This window comes from Saimiri boliviensis, chromosome 10, assembly GCF_048565385.1.
Source record: "Saimiri boliviensis isolate mSaiBol1 chromosome 10, mSaiBol1.pri, whole genome shotgun sequence".
Lineage (NCBI taxonomy): Eukaryota > Metazoa > Chordata > Mammalia > Primates > Cebidae > Saimiri > Saimiri boliviensis.
The window spans coordinates 2439360-2455545 of NC_133458.1; the positions used below are offsets into that span (position 1 = coordinate 2439360).

The 16186-nt window shown below is 40.4% G+C and overlaps 1 protein-coding gene and 1 non-coding gene across 4 annotated transcripts in view; one reads left to right on the top strand and one right to left on the bottom strand.

Annotated features, from left to right (window-relative positions):
- Positions 1 to 16186, top strand: part of LMBR1 (limb development membrane protein 1) — a 196144-nt gene that overhangs the window by 9697 nt on the left and 170261 nt on the right. The gene's annotated exons all lie outside the window — the stretch shown is intronic.
- On the bottom strand, positions 10194 to 10337 carry LOC120365415 (U4 spliceosomal RNA). Its single transcript, XR_005580357.1, has one exon. It is a non-coding gene; the product is annotated as a U4 spliceosomal RNA (small nuclear RNA).

Consider the following 16186-nt stretch of genomic DNA (forward strand, 5'->3'; position numbering starts at 1 on the left):
TTTAATCCATCTGGAGTTAATTTTGGTGTAAGGTGTCAGGAAGGGGTCCTGTTTCTGCTTTCTGCACATGGCTAGCCAGTTTTCCCACCACCATTTATTAGAATCAACATCGTGAAAATGGCCATACTGCCCAAAGTAATTTACAAATTCAACGCTATTCCCATCAAGCTACCAATGACCTTTTTCACAGGGCTGTAACTCTTTTTAAAATTATTTTTGAGGCAGAGTGTCGCTCTTTCACCCAAACTGGAATGCTGTGGAACGAATACGACTCGCTGCTGCCTCTACCTCCCAGGCTCAACAGATCTACCTGCTTGTGCCCTCCAAGTAGCTGGAACTACAGGCACACACCACCACACTTGGCTAATTTTTGTGTTTTTTGTAGAGATTGGCTTTCACCATGTTGCCTAGGCTGGTCTTGAACTCCTGGGCTCGAGCTGCCTGTCCACCTTGACCTCCCAAAGTGTTGGGATTACAAGGTGTGAGCCACTGCAAGTCGTGTGTGTGTGTGTGTGTGTGTGTGTGTGTGTGTGTGTGACAGAGTCTCACTCTGTCACCTAGGCTGGAGTGCTGTGGCATGATCTCAGCTCATTGTAACCCCTGCCTCCCAGGTTCAAGCAATTCTTGTGCCTCAGCCTCTCAAGTCCCTGGGATTACAGGTACCCACCACTACACCTGGTTAATTTTTTTTATTTTTTGAGATGGAGTCTCACTCTGTCGCCCAGACTGGAGTGCAGTGGTACAATCTTGGCTCACTGCAACCTCCGCCTTCCGGGTTCAAGCGATTCTCCTGCCTCAGTCTCCCAGTAGCTGGGATTACATGCACCCACCACTATGCCTTGTTAATTTTTTTGAAATTTTAGTAGAGACGGGGTTTCACCATGTTGGCCAGGCTGGGCTGAAATTCTTGACCTCAAGTGATCTGCCTGCCTTGGCCTCCCAAAGTGCTGGGATTACAGGCGTGAGTCAACGCGTCTGGCCATATGTGTATAGACAGGTTCTTGCTGTGTTACTCAGGCTGGTCTTGAACTCCTGGCCTCAAGTAATTCTCCTGCTCTAGCGTCCCAAAGTGCTGGAATTAGAGGTTTGAGCCACCATGCCTAGCCTGGCTCCACAGTCTAAATTCTTCCTTATCCTGGGTATAGCTTAAGCTCCCCTTTTGGCTGAAATATTTTTGGGACCCCTTTTGGGTCCCAAATGAGAGATGGTCATATTGGTAATATTTTGGCTATAATAATTCTGGGGTTGACTGGGACTCTTTTTTTAGGCAGAGTCTCGCTCTGTCACCCAGGCTGGAGTACAGTGGCGTGATCTCAGCTCGCTACAGCCTCCACCTCCCAGGTTCCAGTGATCATCCTGTCTCAGGCTCCCCAGGAGCTGGGATTGCAGGTGGCTGTCACCACGCCTGGCTAATTTTTGTATTTTTAGTAGAGATGGGGTTTTGCCAAGTTGGCCAGGCTGGTCTTGAACTCCTGACCTGAGGTGATCTGTCCACTCGACCTCCCAAAGTCCTGGGATGATAGGCATGAGCCACCATGCCTGGCCAGACTGGGACTTTTACCACAGAGATTTTAGGACCTTCCCAGTTAGTTGGCTCCTTTTAGGCCAAATAGGAGGTGAGGAGATAATGGGGATAGAAGGAATCGTCCTTCACCTTCTGCCTCTCTAGGTTTACAAACCTGCTGTTTTCTACCAGTGTCTTGTCTTCAACTCTATAGCTTACCCTTTGTTCGGGAGATTAAAAAAACAACTGTAGTCCTTCCCACTTGAGAATAGCAGTTGGGCAGAAGATGGGAACCAGTCATGAATCTTGCATGTAAGTTCAGGATGCAGTTCTCTTGGAGTCTGCAGTCTTTTCTGACCTTTGTCACTGCCCTCCAGCCAGAGACTACCGAGAACCCTCCTGTAGTTGGACAAATTGGGCTTGTTGCATATTGCAGTGAGTTTCATGGTGAAGTGTGGGGTGTTGCAGTAGGTGGGTGTTCAAAAGAAACTTTTCAAATAGGATTTGGCCTTCTACTAGGTAGTTTGGGAAGAGTTTATGGAAGCGAGGCTTTGATCTATATGGGATGTTGTTAGCAAGCTGGAATAATTCTATGATTGGATAGCTTAAGAAATCTTTTCTAGAAGGAAAGAAGACTGGAATAAGGCTAAAGCTGTAACTGGTAAAGAAGCAACAGTCATTCACGTTAGCTAGGATAGAAAGATGGTTATTTTTGTGATTTGGACAATGTTCATGTTTTTTGCCTGTGTTGAGGAGCGATTACAGAGTGGTTTTCTTGCTTTTTTTTTTTTTTTTTTTTGAGATGGAGTCTTACTGTGTCACCCAGGCTGGAGTGCAGTGGTGCTGTCTCAGCTCACTGCAACCTCCACCTTCTGGGTTCAAGCGATTCTCCTGCCTCAGCCTCCTGAGTAGCTGGGACTATAGATGCCCGCCACCATGCCTGGCTAATGTTTGCGTTTTTAGTGGAAACGGGGTTTAACCATACTGTATTGGCCAGGCTGGTCTTGAACTCCTGACCTCGTGATTCACCTACGTCGGCCTTGTAAAATGCTGGGATTACAGGCTTGAGCCATCATGCTCAGCCGGTCTTGTTTAGTCTTTATCTATCATGGCCTTAAAATGGTTTTGTCTGATACTGATGTTCTCTGAACTTGTTTATGTTCAACAGAAGAGTCTGCTGTGAAGGCCCAGGTGTATGCCTTGCTCTGAGTTGCTTGCCAGTTTACAGCAATACCAAGGCCCAGCTGTGATATTACCCGGCCAGCTCCCAGATGTTAGGGGCTGCTTTTCCTTTTCTCACATTGCTGTAAAGTCTTCTAGTGGAATGGTGTATTAGAAACAAATTCAATAGCCCACATAGGTTGAAGTGATTTCCTAACATAGAAGAACAAAACGGAATGGGATAGAGGTATAGAGGTTTCATTTGTATTCGACTTTTCTAACCTGGGTTAAATCAGCTTCCCCTCTGTAGTAGGCAGCATAATGGCCCCTGAAATTGGTAATCCATGTGGTAATCCCTGGAGCCTGTTGTATGTTACTTTACATGAGTAAAGAGACTTTGTAGATGTGAGTACGTCAAAGGGGAATTATCCTGGATTATCTGGGTGGGCTCAGTGTGATCACAGGGTCCTTACAGGAGAGGTAGGAGGGTCAGAGTCAGAGAGGGAGATGTGATGACAGAAGCAGAGTTAGAGTGATGCCCTTTGAGGAGGGAGGAGAGACCATGAGCCGAGGAGTGTGGGTGGCCTCCAGAAGCTAGAAACGTCAAGGAAATGGATTCTTTCCTAGATTCTCCAGAAGGAACTGACCTTGCTTACATGCTGATTTTAGCCCCATGAAACTCAATACATTTGTGTTGTTTTAAGTCACTAAGTTTGTTGTATTTGGTTATAGCAGCCATAGGAGATTCCTACTCCTTCATCAGGAGGCTTTGACTTTCACAGCTGTCCCTGTATGTCTTGCCACTCCCTAGTTCTGTACTTGAGGTTAAAGGAAACTGGATATTTTAATTACAATTGTGATAATTTTTTCTATCTTCCTCTTCTGTTCTCCTTTTCCTTTTCTTTTCTTTTCTTTTCTTTCTTTTTTTTTTTTTTTGAGACAGAGTCTTGCTCTGTTGCCCAGGCTGAAGTGCAGTGGCACCATCTCAGCTCACTGCAGCCTCCATCTCCTGAGTTGAAGGAATTCTCCTGCCTCAGCCTCCTGAGTAGCTGGGATTATAGGCATGTGTCACCATGCCCAGCTAATTTTTGCATATTTAGTAGAGACGGGTTTCACCTGTTGGCCAGGCTGGTCTGGAACTCCTTTTCTTGGGTTATCTGCCCGCCTCGGCCTCCCAAAGTGCTGGGATTACAGGTGTGAGCCACTGTGCCCGGCTACGTCCTCCTTTTTTAAAACTTGATTTTATTGCAGTAAGAATACCTAATGTGAGATCTACCCTCTTAACAAATTTTTAAGTATGCAATCATATTGTTGACTATACGTACAATGTTGTACATCAATTTCTAGAGCTTACTCATCTTGCTTGACTGAAGCTTTATGCCCATTGGTTAGTAACTCCCAATTTCCTTCCTTGTCCCAGCCCCTGAGAACCACCATTTCCACTCTGAGTCTGTGAATTTGACTATTTTAGATGCCTTATATAAGTGGGATCATGCACTATTTGTCTGCCTTTGCCTTTTTTCACTTAGGTTAATGTCCTTAAGATTCATTTATGTTGTGGCATATTGCATAATTTCTTTTTTCTTTTTTTTCCCTTGAGATGGAATCTCGCTCTCTTGCCCAGGCTGGAATGTGGTGACTGCAGCTTTGATCTCCTGGGCTCAAATGATCCTCCTACCTTAGCCTCCCAAGTAGCTGGGACTACAGGCACCCACCACCATGCCTGGCTAATTTTCTGTTTATTTTTTTGTAGAGATGAGGTCTCACTATGATGCCCAGGCTTATTGATCTCTTAACTGCTGAGCTTAAGTGATTCTCCTGCCTTGGCCTCCCAAAGTGCTGGGATTATAGACGTGAGCCACCATGCCCAGCTGAATGTTCGTTTTTGAATTTTTTTTTAAAGCTGAATAGTATCCCATTGTATACAACATTTTCATTGTCCATCTGTTGATAGAAATTTAGGTTGCTTCTGCATCTTTGCTGTTGTGCATATTGCTTCAGTGGATATAGGAGTGCTAATATCTCTTTGAGATTGCAATGTTGATTCTTTAGGATAAATACTCAGAAGTGAGATTGCTAAATCATATTGTAGTTCTGTTTTACATTTTTTCAGAAACCCACAGATTGTCCATAGCAGCTGTGTAATTTTCCATTCTCACCAACAGTGTGCGAGGGTTCTGATTTCTCTAATCCTTGTCGACACTTGTCCTTTTTTGTAATAGCCATGCTAACAGGTGTGAGGTGATGTGTCATTGTGGTTTTGATTTACATTGCCCTGATAATTGGTGACATTGAGCATTTTTTCATATACATGTTGGTTTTTTGTATGTCTTTAGAGAAATGTCTAGTCAAGTCCTTAGCCTGTTTTTTTTTTTTTTTGAGACGGAGTTTCGCTCTTGTTACCCAGGCTGGAGTGCAATGGCGCGATCTCGGCTCCCCGCAACCTCCGCCTCCTGGGTTCAGGCAATTCTCCTGCCTCAGCCTCCTGAGTAGCTGGGATTACAGGCACGCACCACCACGCCCAGCTAGTTTTTTGTATTTTTAGTAGAGATGGGGTTTCACCATGTTGACCAGGATGGTCTTGATCTCTCGACCTCGTGATCCACCCGCCTCGGCCTCCCAAAGTGCTGGGATTACAGGCTTGAGCCACCGCGCCCGGCCTCTTAGCCTGTTTTTTTAAATCAAGTAATTAGTTGTTTTTACTTTTGTGCTGTGGGAATTTCTTATGTATTTTGGATATTTACCCCTTTTCAGATAAAAAGTTTGTAGATATTTTCTCTCATTTCTATCACTGTGTTGTCTACTTTGCTGTACAGAAGCTGTTTTATGTAGTCTTACTTGTATTTTTGTTTTTATTGCCTGCACTGTTGATGCTATATCCGTGAAATCATTGCCAAGACCAATGTTGTGAAGGTTTCCCTCTGTGTTTTCTCTGGGAGTTTTATAGTTTCAGGTTTTACGTTTAAGTCTTTAATCCTTTGTAAGTTGATTTTTGTGTATGGTGTAAGAGAAGGCTGCATTCTTTTGAATGTGAATATCTAGTTTTCCCAACACAATTTGTTGAGGATACTTTTCTTTTCTCATTGTGTATTATTTGCAGCCTTGTGTAAGATCAGGTGACTGTACATAAACTGATTTATTTCTGGGCTCTCTATTCTGTTCCATTGTTCCATATATCTGTCTTTATGTCAGTACCATACTATTTTGATAACAGTAGCTTTGTGTAATAATATATTTTGAAAACAGGAGGTGTGATGCCTCCAACTTTGTTCTTTCTCAAGGTTAATTTAGCTATTTGAGGTCATTTGTCAGTCCATAAGAGTTTTAGAATTTTTTTTTTTCTATTTCTGTAAAAAAGTGCAATTGGGGGCCAGGCACAGTGGCTCATGCCTATAGTCTCAGCACTTTGCGAAGCTGCAGTGGGTGGATTGCCTGAGGTCAGAAGTTTGAGACCAGCCTGGCTAACATGGTGAAACTCCGTCTTTACTGAAAATACAAAAATTAGCCGGGCGTGGTGGCGCATGCCTGTAATCCCAGCTACTCAGGAGGCTGAGGCAGGAGAATTGCTTGAACCCGGGAGGCAGAAGTTGCAGTGAGCTGAGATCACGCCACTGCACTCCAGCCTGGGTGACAGAGTGAGACACCATCTCATAAAATGAAAATACCATTGGGATTTTGATAGGGATTGCACTGAATCTGTGAATTCCTTGGGTAGTCTGGATATTTTGACAATATTAAGTCTTCCAATCCATGAACATAGGGTGTCTTTCCATTTCTCTGTGCCTTTCATTTCATTTTAAAAAAAAATTTTTATTTCATAGGGTTTTGGGGAACAGGTGGTATTTGGTTACATGAGTAAGTTCTTTAGTGGTGATTTGTGAGATTTTAGTGCACCCATCACCCAAGCAGTCCCCAAAGTGCATTGTGTCACTCTTATGCCTTTGCATCCTCATAGCTTATCTCCCACTTATGAGTGAGAACATGTGATGTCTGCTTTTCCATTCCTGAGTTACTTCACTTAGAATGATAGTCTCCAGTCCCATCCAGGTTGCTGCAAATGCCATTGATTTATGCCTTTTTATGGCTGAATAGTATTCTATTGTGTATATATGCCACAGTTTCTTTATCCACTTGTTTATTGATGGGCATTTGGATTGGTTCCAAGTTTTCTTTTTTGGTTATATGCTTTCCTGGTTTTGGTATTAGGATGATACTGGCTTCATAGAATGATTTAGGAAGGATTCCCTCCTTCTCTATCTTGTGGAATAGAATTGGTACCAATTCTTCTTTAATTGTCTGATAGAATTCAGCTGTGAATCTGTCTGGTCCTGGACTTTTTTTTGTTGGTAATTTTTTTTATTACCATTTCAATCTTGCTGCTTGTTATTGATCTATTTGGGATATCTAATTCTTCCTGATTTAAGCCAGGAGTGTGTATCTTTCCAGGAATTTATTAATCTCCTCTTGTTTTTCTAGTTTATGTGCCTAAGGTGTTCATCATAGCCTTGAATGATCTTTTGCATTTCTGTGGGGTTGGTTGTAGTATCTCCTGTTTCGTTTGTAATTGAGCTTATTTGGATTTTTCTCTCTTTTTTTCTGTGGGTATTCTTGCTAATGGTCTATCCATTTTATTTATCTTTTCAAAGAACCAGCTTTTTGTTTCATTTATCTTTTGTATTTTTGTTTGTTTCAATTTCATTTAGTTCTTCTCTGATCTTGGTTATTTCCTTTCTTCTGCTGGGTTTGGGTTTGGTTTTTCTTGTTTCTCTAGTTCCTTGAGGTGTGACCTTAGATTGTCTGTGCTCTTTCAGACTTTTTCATGTAAGCATTTAGGGCTATGAACTTTCCTCTTTGCACCACCTTTGTGGTATTCCACAGGTTTTGATAGGTTGTGTCACTATTATTGTTTGGTTTCAAGAATTTTTAAGTTTTCACCTTGATTTCATTGTTGACCCAATGGTCATTCAGGAGCAGGTTATTTAATTTCTATGCATTTGCATGGTTTTGAAGGTTCTTTCTGGAGTTAATTTCTAGTTTTATTCCACTGTGATTAGGGAGAGTACTTGGTATAATTTCAATTTTCTTAAATTTATTAAGACTTGTTTTGTGGCCTATCATATGGTCTATCTTGGAGAAAGTTTCATGTGCTGATGAATAGAATGTATATTCTGCAGTAATTGGGTGGAATGTTCTGTAAATATCTGTTAAGTCCATTTGTTCCAGAATATAGTTTAAATCCATTGTTTCTTTGCTGACTTTCTGCCTTGATGACCTGTTTAGTGCTGTCAGTGGAATATTGAAGTCCCCTACTGTTATTGTGTTGCTGTCTATCTCATTTCTTAGGTCTAGTAGTAACTGTTTTGTAAATTTGGGAGCTCCAGGGTTAGGTACATATATATTTATGGTTGTGATACTTTTCTGTTGGACAAGGCCTTTTATCATTATATAATGTCCCTTTTTGTCTTTTTTTAAACTGCTCTTGCTTTACAGTCTGTTTTGTCTGGTATAAGAATAGCTACACCTGCTAACTTTTGGTGTCCATTTGCATGGAATGTCTTTTTTCCACCCCTTTACCTTAATTTGGTATGAGTCCTTATGTGTTAGGTGAGTCTTTTGAAGACAGCAGATGATTGGTGAATTCTTATCCATGTGGCAGTTCTGTATCTTTTAAGTGGAGCATTTAGGCCATTTACATCCAACTAGTATTGTGATGTGAGGTACTATTCCATTCATCGTGCTATTTGTTGCCTGTATACCTTTTTTTTTTAATTGTATTTTTGTTTTATAGGTCCTGTGAGAATTATGCTTTAAAGAGGTTCTGTTTTGATGTGTTTTCAGGATTTGTTTTAAGATTTATAGCTCCTTTTAGCAATTCTGGTAGTTCTGGCTTGGTAGTGGCAGATTCAGCATTTGTTTGTCTGAAAAAGACTGTATCTTTCCTTCATTTATGAAGCATAGTTTTACTGGATCCAAATTCTTGGCCGATAATTGTTTTGTTTAAGGAGGCTAAAGACAGGGCCCCAATCCCTTCTGGCTTGCTGAGAAATCTACTGTTAATCTGATAGGCTTTTCTTTGTAGGTTATGTGGTGCTTTTGCCTTACAGCTCTTAATATTCTTTCCTTCATCTCGACTTTAAATAACCCGATGACAATGTGCCTGGGAGATGATCTTTTTGTGATTAATTCGCCGGGTGTTCTTTGAGCTTCTAGTACAGGCATCCCCCAACTTTTTACACAGGGGGCCAGTTCACTGTCCCTCAAACTGTTGGAGGGCTGCCACATACTGTGCTCCTCTCACTGACCACCAATGAAAGAGTTGCCCCTTCCTGAAGTGCGGCGGCGGGGTGGGGGGCAGATAAATGGCCTCAGGGGGCTGCATGCGGCCCGCGGGCCGGGCTGTAGTTTGGGGACGCCTGTTCTAGTATTTGGATGTCTAGGTCTCTAGCAAAGCCAGGGAAGTTTTCCTTGATTATTCCCCCAAATATGTGTTCCAAATTTTTATGTTTCTCTTCTTCCTCAGAAATGGCAGTTATTCTTAGGTTTGGTCACTTAGGATAATCCCAAACTTCTTGGAGGCGTTCATTTTTTTCTTATTTTCTTTGTCTTAATTCATTCTTATTCTTTTTTCTTTGTCTTTGTTGGCTCGGGTTAATTCGAAAAGCTTGTCTTCGAGGTCTGAAGTTCTTTCTTTTGCTTGTTCAATTCTGTTGCTGAGACCTTCCAGAAAATTTTGCATTTCTCTGTGTGTCCTTTATTTTCTGAAGTTTTGATTGTTTTTTAGTTATGCTGTTTCACTGAAGATTTCTTTCCTCATATTTCTTATATCGTTTTTTTGATTTTCTTAAATTGAACTTTACCTTTCTCTGGTACCTTTCTGATTAGCTTAATAACTGATCTGAATTCTATTTCAGGTAAATCAGGGATTTCTTCTTGAATTGGATCCGTTGCTGGCTAGCCAGTGTGATGTTTTTTGTTTTTTGAGGTGAAAGAACCTTGTTTTGTCATATTACCAGAATCATTTTTCTGGTTCCTTCTCATTTGGGTAGGCTGTGTCATTTGGGTAGGGAAGGCCTACGGCTCAAGGTTGCCGTTTAGACTCCTTTGCCCCACGAGGTGTTCCACAGATGTAGTACTCTCCCCCTTTTTCTAAGGATGTGGCTTCCCGCTAGCTGAGCTGTAGTGATTGTTACCTCTCTTCTGGATGTAGCCACAGCAGGTCTACTAGGCAGGGATTATACTCTGCATAGTCCTGTGATGTGGACTATCCGCTGTCTGTCTGAGTGGGAGCTGCAATCTAGTCCTGCCTCCCATCTGCTATTTTTCCTCCAAATCCAGCCTTTAATTTCTTACATCAATGTTTTTTTTTATGGTAAGTTTATTCTTAGGTAACTTATTCTTTTTTTTGTGCTATTGTAAATTAGATTGTTTTGCTAATTTCTTTTTTAGATAGTTTATTAGTGGATGTTGATTTTCTATCCTGCAATATTATTGAATTTATTAGTTCTTTTTTTTTTTTTTTTAAATTCAGTCTCCATAGAGACTGTCAAAAATGACCAGTGCTGACTATATTGCAAGTCAGCATGGCTGGGTATCAGGAAAAGTTTTCCATTAGCAGTCATCACATCTCATAACCCTGACTGGCTATGAAGTATTGTAGCCGCTGTACAAAGCTAAATTTATTAGTTCTAACAGTTCTAAAAAGCTGTTAAATGGTTTTTTATGTCTAATATTATGTTTTCTGCAAATGGATAGTTTTACTTCTTTCTTTCTGATTTGAATGCCTTTTATTTTGTTTTCTTGCCTAATTGCTTTAGGTAGGACTTCTAGTACTATGTTGAATAAAAGTTGTAAGAGTGGACATCTCTGCCTTTTGCCTGATCTCAGTGGGAAAGCTTTTAGTTTTTCACAATTAAGTAGGATAGCTGTGGGCTTTTCATACATGGACTTTATTATATTGAGATAATTTCCGTTTGTTTGTAGTTTGTTGACAGATTTTACCATGAATGGGTGCTGATTTTTTCAGGTGCTTTTTCTGCCTTTTGGGATGATCATATGACTGTTATCTTTTATTCTGTTAATGTGGTATACCACAGTATAATTGATTTTCATATATTGAACCATTCTTGCATCCTAGGGATAAATCCCACTTAGCTTTGGTTTATGATCTTTTGAATGTGCTGTTGGATTCAGTGTGCTAGCATTTTGTTGAGGATTTTCGTATCTGTATTCTTCAGGGATATTGGCCTGTAGTTTTCTCTTCTTCTGGCTTATCTGGCTTTGGTATCAGGGAAATGCTGGCTTTGTAAATGTGTATGAAAGTGTGCTCTCCACTTCAGTTTTTTGAAGGCTTTGAGACAGATTGGTGCTAATTGCTCCTTAAGTGTTTGGTAGCATTCATCAGTGAAACCATCTGGTCCTGGGCTTTTATTTTTTGGGAGGTTTTTGATTACTAATTCAATCTGCATACTTCTTACAGGTTTGTTCAGACTTTCTGTTTCTTCATGATTTAGTCTTGGTAGGGTATTACGTTTCTAGGAATTTATTCATTTCTTCTAGGTTATCTAGTTTGTTGGCATATAGTTGTTTTTAGTAGTCTCATGATCCTTTTTATTTCTTTTCCTTTTTTGAGATGGAGTTTTGCTCTTGTTGCCCAGGCCAGAGTGCAATGGCACAATCTCTGCTCACCGCAACCTCTACCTCCTGGGTTTAAGTGATTCTTCTGCCTCAGCCTCCTCCTGAGTAGCTGGGATTACAGGCGCGCACCACCACGCCTGGCTAATTTTGTATTTTTAGTAGAGACAGGGGTGCTCCATGTTGGTTAGGCTGGTCTCGAACTCCTGACCTTAGGTGATCCTCCTCCTCAGCCTCCCAAAGTGCTGGGATTCCAGGTGTAAGCCACCGCACCTGGCTTGATCTTTTTTATTTCTGAGACATCAGTTGTAATGTCTTTTTCATGTTTTATTTGAGTCTTATTTGATCTTGAGTCTTCTCTTTTTTTCTTAGTCTAGTTAAGGGTTTGTCAGTTTTATCTTTTCAGAAAAGCAACTCCTAGTTTTTTTTCCCCCCCGCTTTTCTATTTTTTATTTCATCTATTTCTGCTCTAATCTTTGCCACTTCCTTCCTTCTGCCAACTTTGGGCTTAGTTTTCTAGTTCCTTAAGCTGTAAAGTGAGGTTATTTGAGATTTTTCTTTTTTAATGTCAGCATTTATTGTGATGAATTTATTGTTCCTTCTTATTGCTGCTTTTGTTGCATCCAATGGATGTTCTGGTCTTTTTTTTTTTTTTTTTTTTGAGACAGAGTTTTGCTCTTGCTGTCCAGGCTGGAGTACAATGACACGTTCTCGGCTTGCTGCAACTTCTGCCTCCCGAGTTCAAGAGATTGTCCTGTCTCAGCCTTCCGAGTAGCTGGGATCTTACAGATGTGCACCACCATGTCTGGCTAATTTTTTGTATTTTTAATAGAGTTGGGGTTTCTCCATGTTGGTCAGGCTGGTCTTGAACTCCCAACCTCAGATGATCCATCCACCTCGGCCTCCCAAAGTACTGGGATTACAGGCGTGAGCCACTATGCCTGGCTGGATGTTCTGGTCTTTCAGCATGATTTCTGGTGTTAGTCTTCCTTTTATTTCCAAGCAGAAGTTATGCAATAAGATAGAATATAAAGTTTCCAAGAGCCTTAAGCTTTTCTTTCCTTCTTCACATGTCTGTAGTAGATATTTGTAGGTATTAATTCATGATTGTCTTAGGGTTTTGGAAATTATATCCATCTATAGTAGTGCAGGTTAATTTCCTGAACACCTTAGTAGTAAGATAATTTAAGAAACTTAAGGCATTTTGGGAAAAATGGATGTGAGAGTCTGATGTTCAGAATTTATCTTTGAAAGCCCTTTACAGACAGTTGAGGCTCGAGGCATAGCAGTGGTCGTCTCCAGCAATCAATTAGCACCAGCATCTACACCTGGCCCCTGTAACTAATGATTGTTGTTTCACAATAGTTTATGTAGACCTCTCCTCTTTGCCTTTGGAAGTTTTGCCTTCCTTCATCCTATCTGGATATGCCTTTGATCTGTTATAGCAAATATATCCTGGATTGCAATCACCTGTCCTTCCCAAATAAAATTTTCTTTTGCAGAGTTTTTTTCTTTGTCATTATTTTAGGTTGAGATAATCTAGACATAAATCCCTTATCAGACATATGACTTGCAAATATTTTCTATTCTGTGGGTCATCTTTTGACCTTCTTGATTGTAGGACAAAAGTTTTAAATTTTGTAGGACAAAAGTTTTAAATTTTGTTGACATTCATTTTCTCTCTATTTTTTTGTCTTTTGTGATTTTAATGTCATGTGCAAGAAGACCTTGACAACCTAAGGCCATGTAGATTTACTTCTGTACGTTCTTCCAATAATTTTATAGGTTTAGCTCTTTCGTTTAGATCTATGTTCCATTTTTAGTTATTTCTTGTGTGTGATATTAGAAGGGGTTCCATCTTCATTCTTTTGCATATAGACATCTGGTTGTTCAGCACGATTTGTTATGAAGGCGATTTCTCCAGTGCCCTCAATTGAATTACCTTGACACTCTCATTGAAAATCAATTGACCGTAAATGTAAGGATTTGTTTTTAGACAGTTAATTCTGTTCCTTTGGTTTATATATCTATCCTTATGCTAGTACTACACTGTCTTGATAAGTACAGCTTTGTAGTAAGTTTAAAATTGGGGAAGTGTGAGTCCTCCAAGTTGGCTGTTTTTTTCCACAGTTGTCTGATTTTTCTGGATCCATTCCATTTTCATGTGAATTTAGAATAAACCTGTCAATTTCTGCAAGAAAGTAGGAACTAGAATTTTGATAGCAATTATATTGAGTTTATAGATCAATTTGGGAAGTATTATGCCATCAATGTTACATTCTCCAATCCATGAACATGTGATGTCTTTCTGTATTCAGAAATTCTTTAATGTCTTTCAGTAATAGTTTGTGGCTTTCATAGTACAAATTTTACTCCTCTTTTGTTAAATTTATTCCTAAGCATTTTATTATTCTTGATGCTATTTGAAATTGATTTTTTTTTTCTTTTTAAGATAGGGTCTCACTTTGTTCTGTGCCTACAGTGCAGTGGCATGATTATGGCTCACTGCAGCCTCCACCCGGGCTCAAGTGATCATTTCACCTCAGCTTCCATAGTAAATGGGACTATAGGCATGAACCACCACGCTCAGCTAAGTTTTATATTTTTTGTAGAAATGGCATCTCGCTATGTTGCTCAGGCTGGTCTTGAACTCCTGAGCTCAAATGATCCTCCTGCCTTGACCTCCCAAAGTTCTGGGGTTACAGGAATGAGCCACTCAGCCTGGCTGAAATGGAATTGCTTTTTAAATTTTATTTTCAGATTGCTTATTGCTAGTGTTTAGAAAATTAAGACGTCTTCTTTCATTTTTAGAGCACAAATCAGGAGTTAGGATTTCTATTTGGTTTTATTACAGGTTTATAGAGGCATATGAAAATATATTATTTTCTGTTAAAACCTCTTTTCTTTGCCTTATTTAACATTTGTTGAGTCTTCATTCATAACCGCCTATGAACCCTATCTTCATCCTTCAAGCCATGCAGTGTGAATGAATTTAAAAATATATCATAATAGTTTTATTGTTTGAAACATATTAATAGTTTATAGAGTGAAATTTGAATAAGGTGATAAGACATTTTTTCACTGACTTACAATTATCATACAGGCTGCTGTTACTTAAAGTGCAGTAATTTGACAAAACCAATACAGATTATTACAACTGGTTCTAATTATGTTTATAAACGAGGTAAGATTGTGAAACAAACTCCTTTTGGAGGCACTTGGTTAGAAGAGCTTTATAAATGATACTGATTTTCTTTTCAGCAGCTTTTTTTTTTTTTTTTGAGACAGAGTCTTGCTCTTGCCTAGGCTGGAGTGCGGTGGTGTGATCTCTGCTCACTGCAACCTCTGCTTCCCAGATTCAGGTGATTCTTGTGCCTCAGCCTCCTCAGTAGCTGGGACTACAAGTGCGTGCTACCATGCCTGGCTAATTTTTTTTTTCTGTATTTTTAGTAGATACAGGATTTTGCATTGTTGGCTAGGTTGGTCTTGAACTTCTGCTCTCAAGTGATCCACCCATCTTGGCCTCCCAAAATGCTGGGATTACAGGCATGGGCCACCACACCTGGCCTTCTCTAGCTATTAATAACACTTATTAATACTTTTGCTTCATAGTAAAATTAAAAAGCTCCTGCCTTGTTAATCCTGTATATGGCCTGCTGCAATGGCAAATATACTGAATGTATCTATTTTAGAAGGAGAAAAATTAAGTCAGAGAAGAGCCAAAATAAAATTTTTTATAAGGGAAAATACCAAGTTCTGGTAAGGATGGGAAGCAACCGCAACTCTCATACATTGCTGGTATGAGTATGAATTAGTACAGTCCCTTAGAAAAAGTTTGTTAAGTATTTATAAAGACATTTTCAGTATGTCTTTATCAGCAGCCTGAAAACAGACTAATACAGTAAATTCATACCAGGAGAGTGGGGCGATGCTGAAGATGCCCGAAAATGTGGAAGTGACTTTGGAACTGGGTAGCAGGCAGAGGCTGGAACAGTTTGGAGGGCTCAGAAGAAGACAGGAAAATGTGGGGAAGTTTGGATCTCCCTAGAGACTTGTTGAATGGCTTTGACAAAAATGTGGATAATGATATGGACAATGAAGTCCAGGCTGATGTGGTCTCAGATGAAGATGAGGAACTTATTGGGAACCTGGAGCAAAGGTGACTCTTGTTATGTTTTAGAAAAGAGACTGGTGGCATTTTACTCCTGCCCTAGAGATTTGTGGAACTTTGAACTTGAGGGAGATGATTTAGGGTATCTGGTGGAAGAAATTTCTAAGCAGCAAAGCATTCAAGAGGTGACTTGGGTGCTTTTAAAGGCATTCAGGTTTAAAAGGGAAACAGAGCATAAACGTTTGGAAAATTTGCAGGCTGACAATGAAAAAAAGCATAAAAGTTTGGAAAATTTGCAGGCTATGCAATAGAAAAGAAAAGCTCATTGAGGACAAATTCAAGCTGGCTGCAGAAATTTGCATAAGTAATGAGGAGCTGAATGTTAATCCCCAAGACAATGGGGAGAATGTCTCCAGGGCATGTCAGAGACCTTTGGGGCAGTCCCTCCTATCACAAGTTGCAAGGTTTAGGACGAAAAAATAGTTTTGTGGGCAGTGCCCAGGCCCCCACTCCCCTCGCTCTGTGCAGCCTCAGGACTTTGTGCCCTGTGTCCCAGCTGCTCCAGCTGTGGCTAAAAGTGGCCAGACAACAACAGCTGGGTCTGTTGCTTCAGAGGGTGGAAACTCCAAGCCTTGGCAGCTTCCATGTTGTGTTGAGCCTGTGGGTGCCCAGAAGTCAAGCATTGAGGTTTGGGAACCTCTGCATATGTATGGAAATGCCTGCATACCTGGACAGAAGTTTGCTGCAGGGGCTGGGTCGTCATGGAGAAGCTCTGCTAG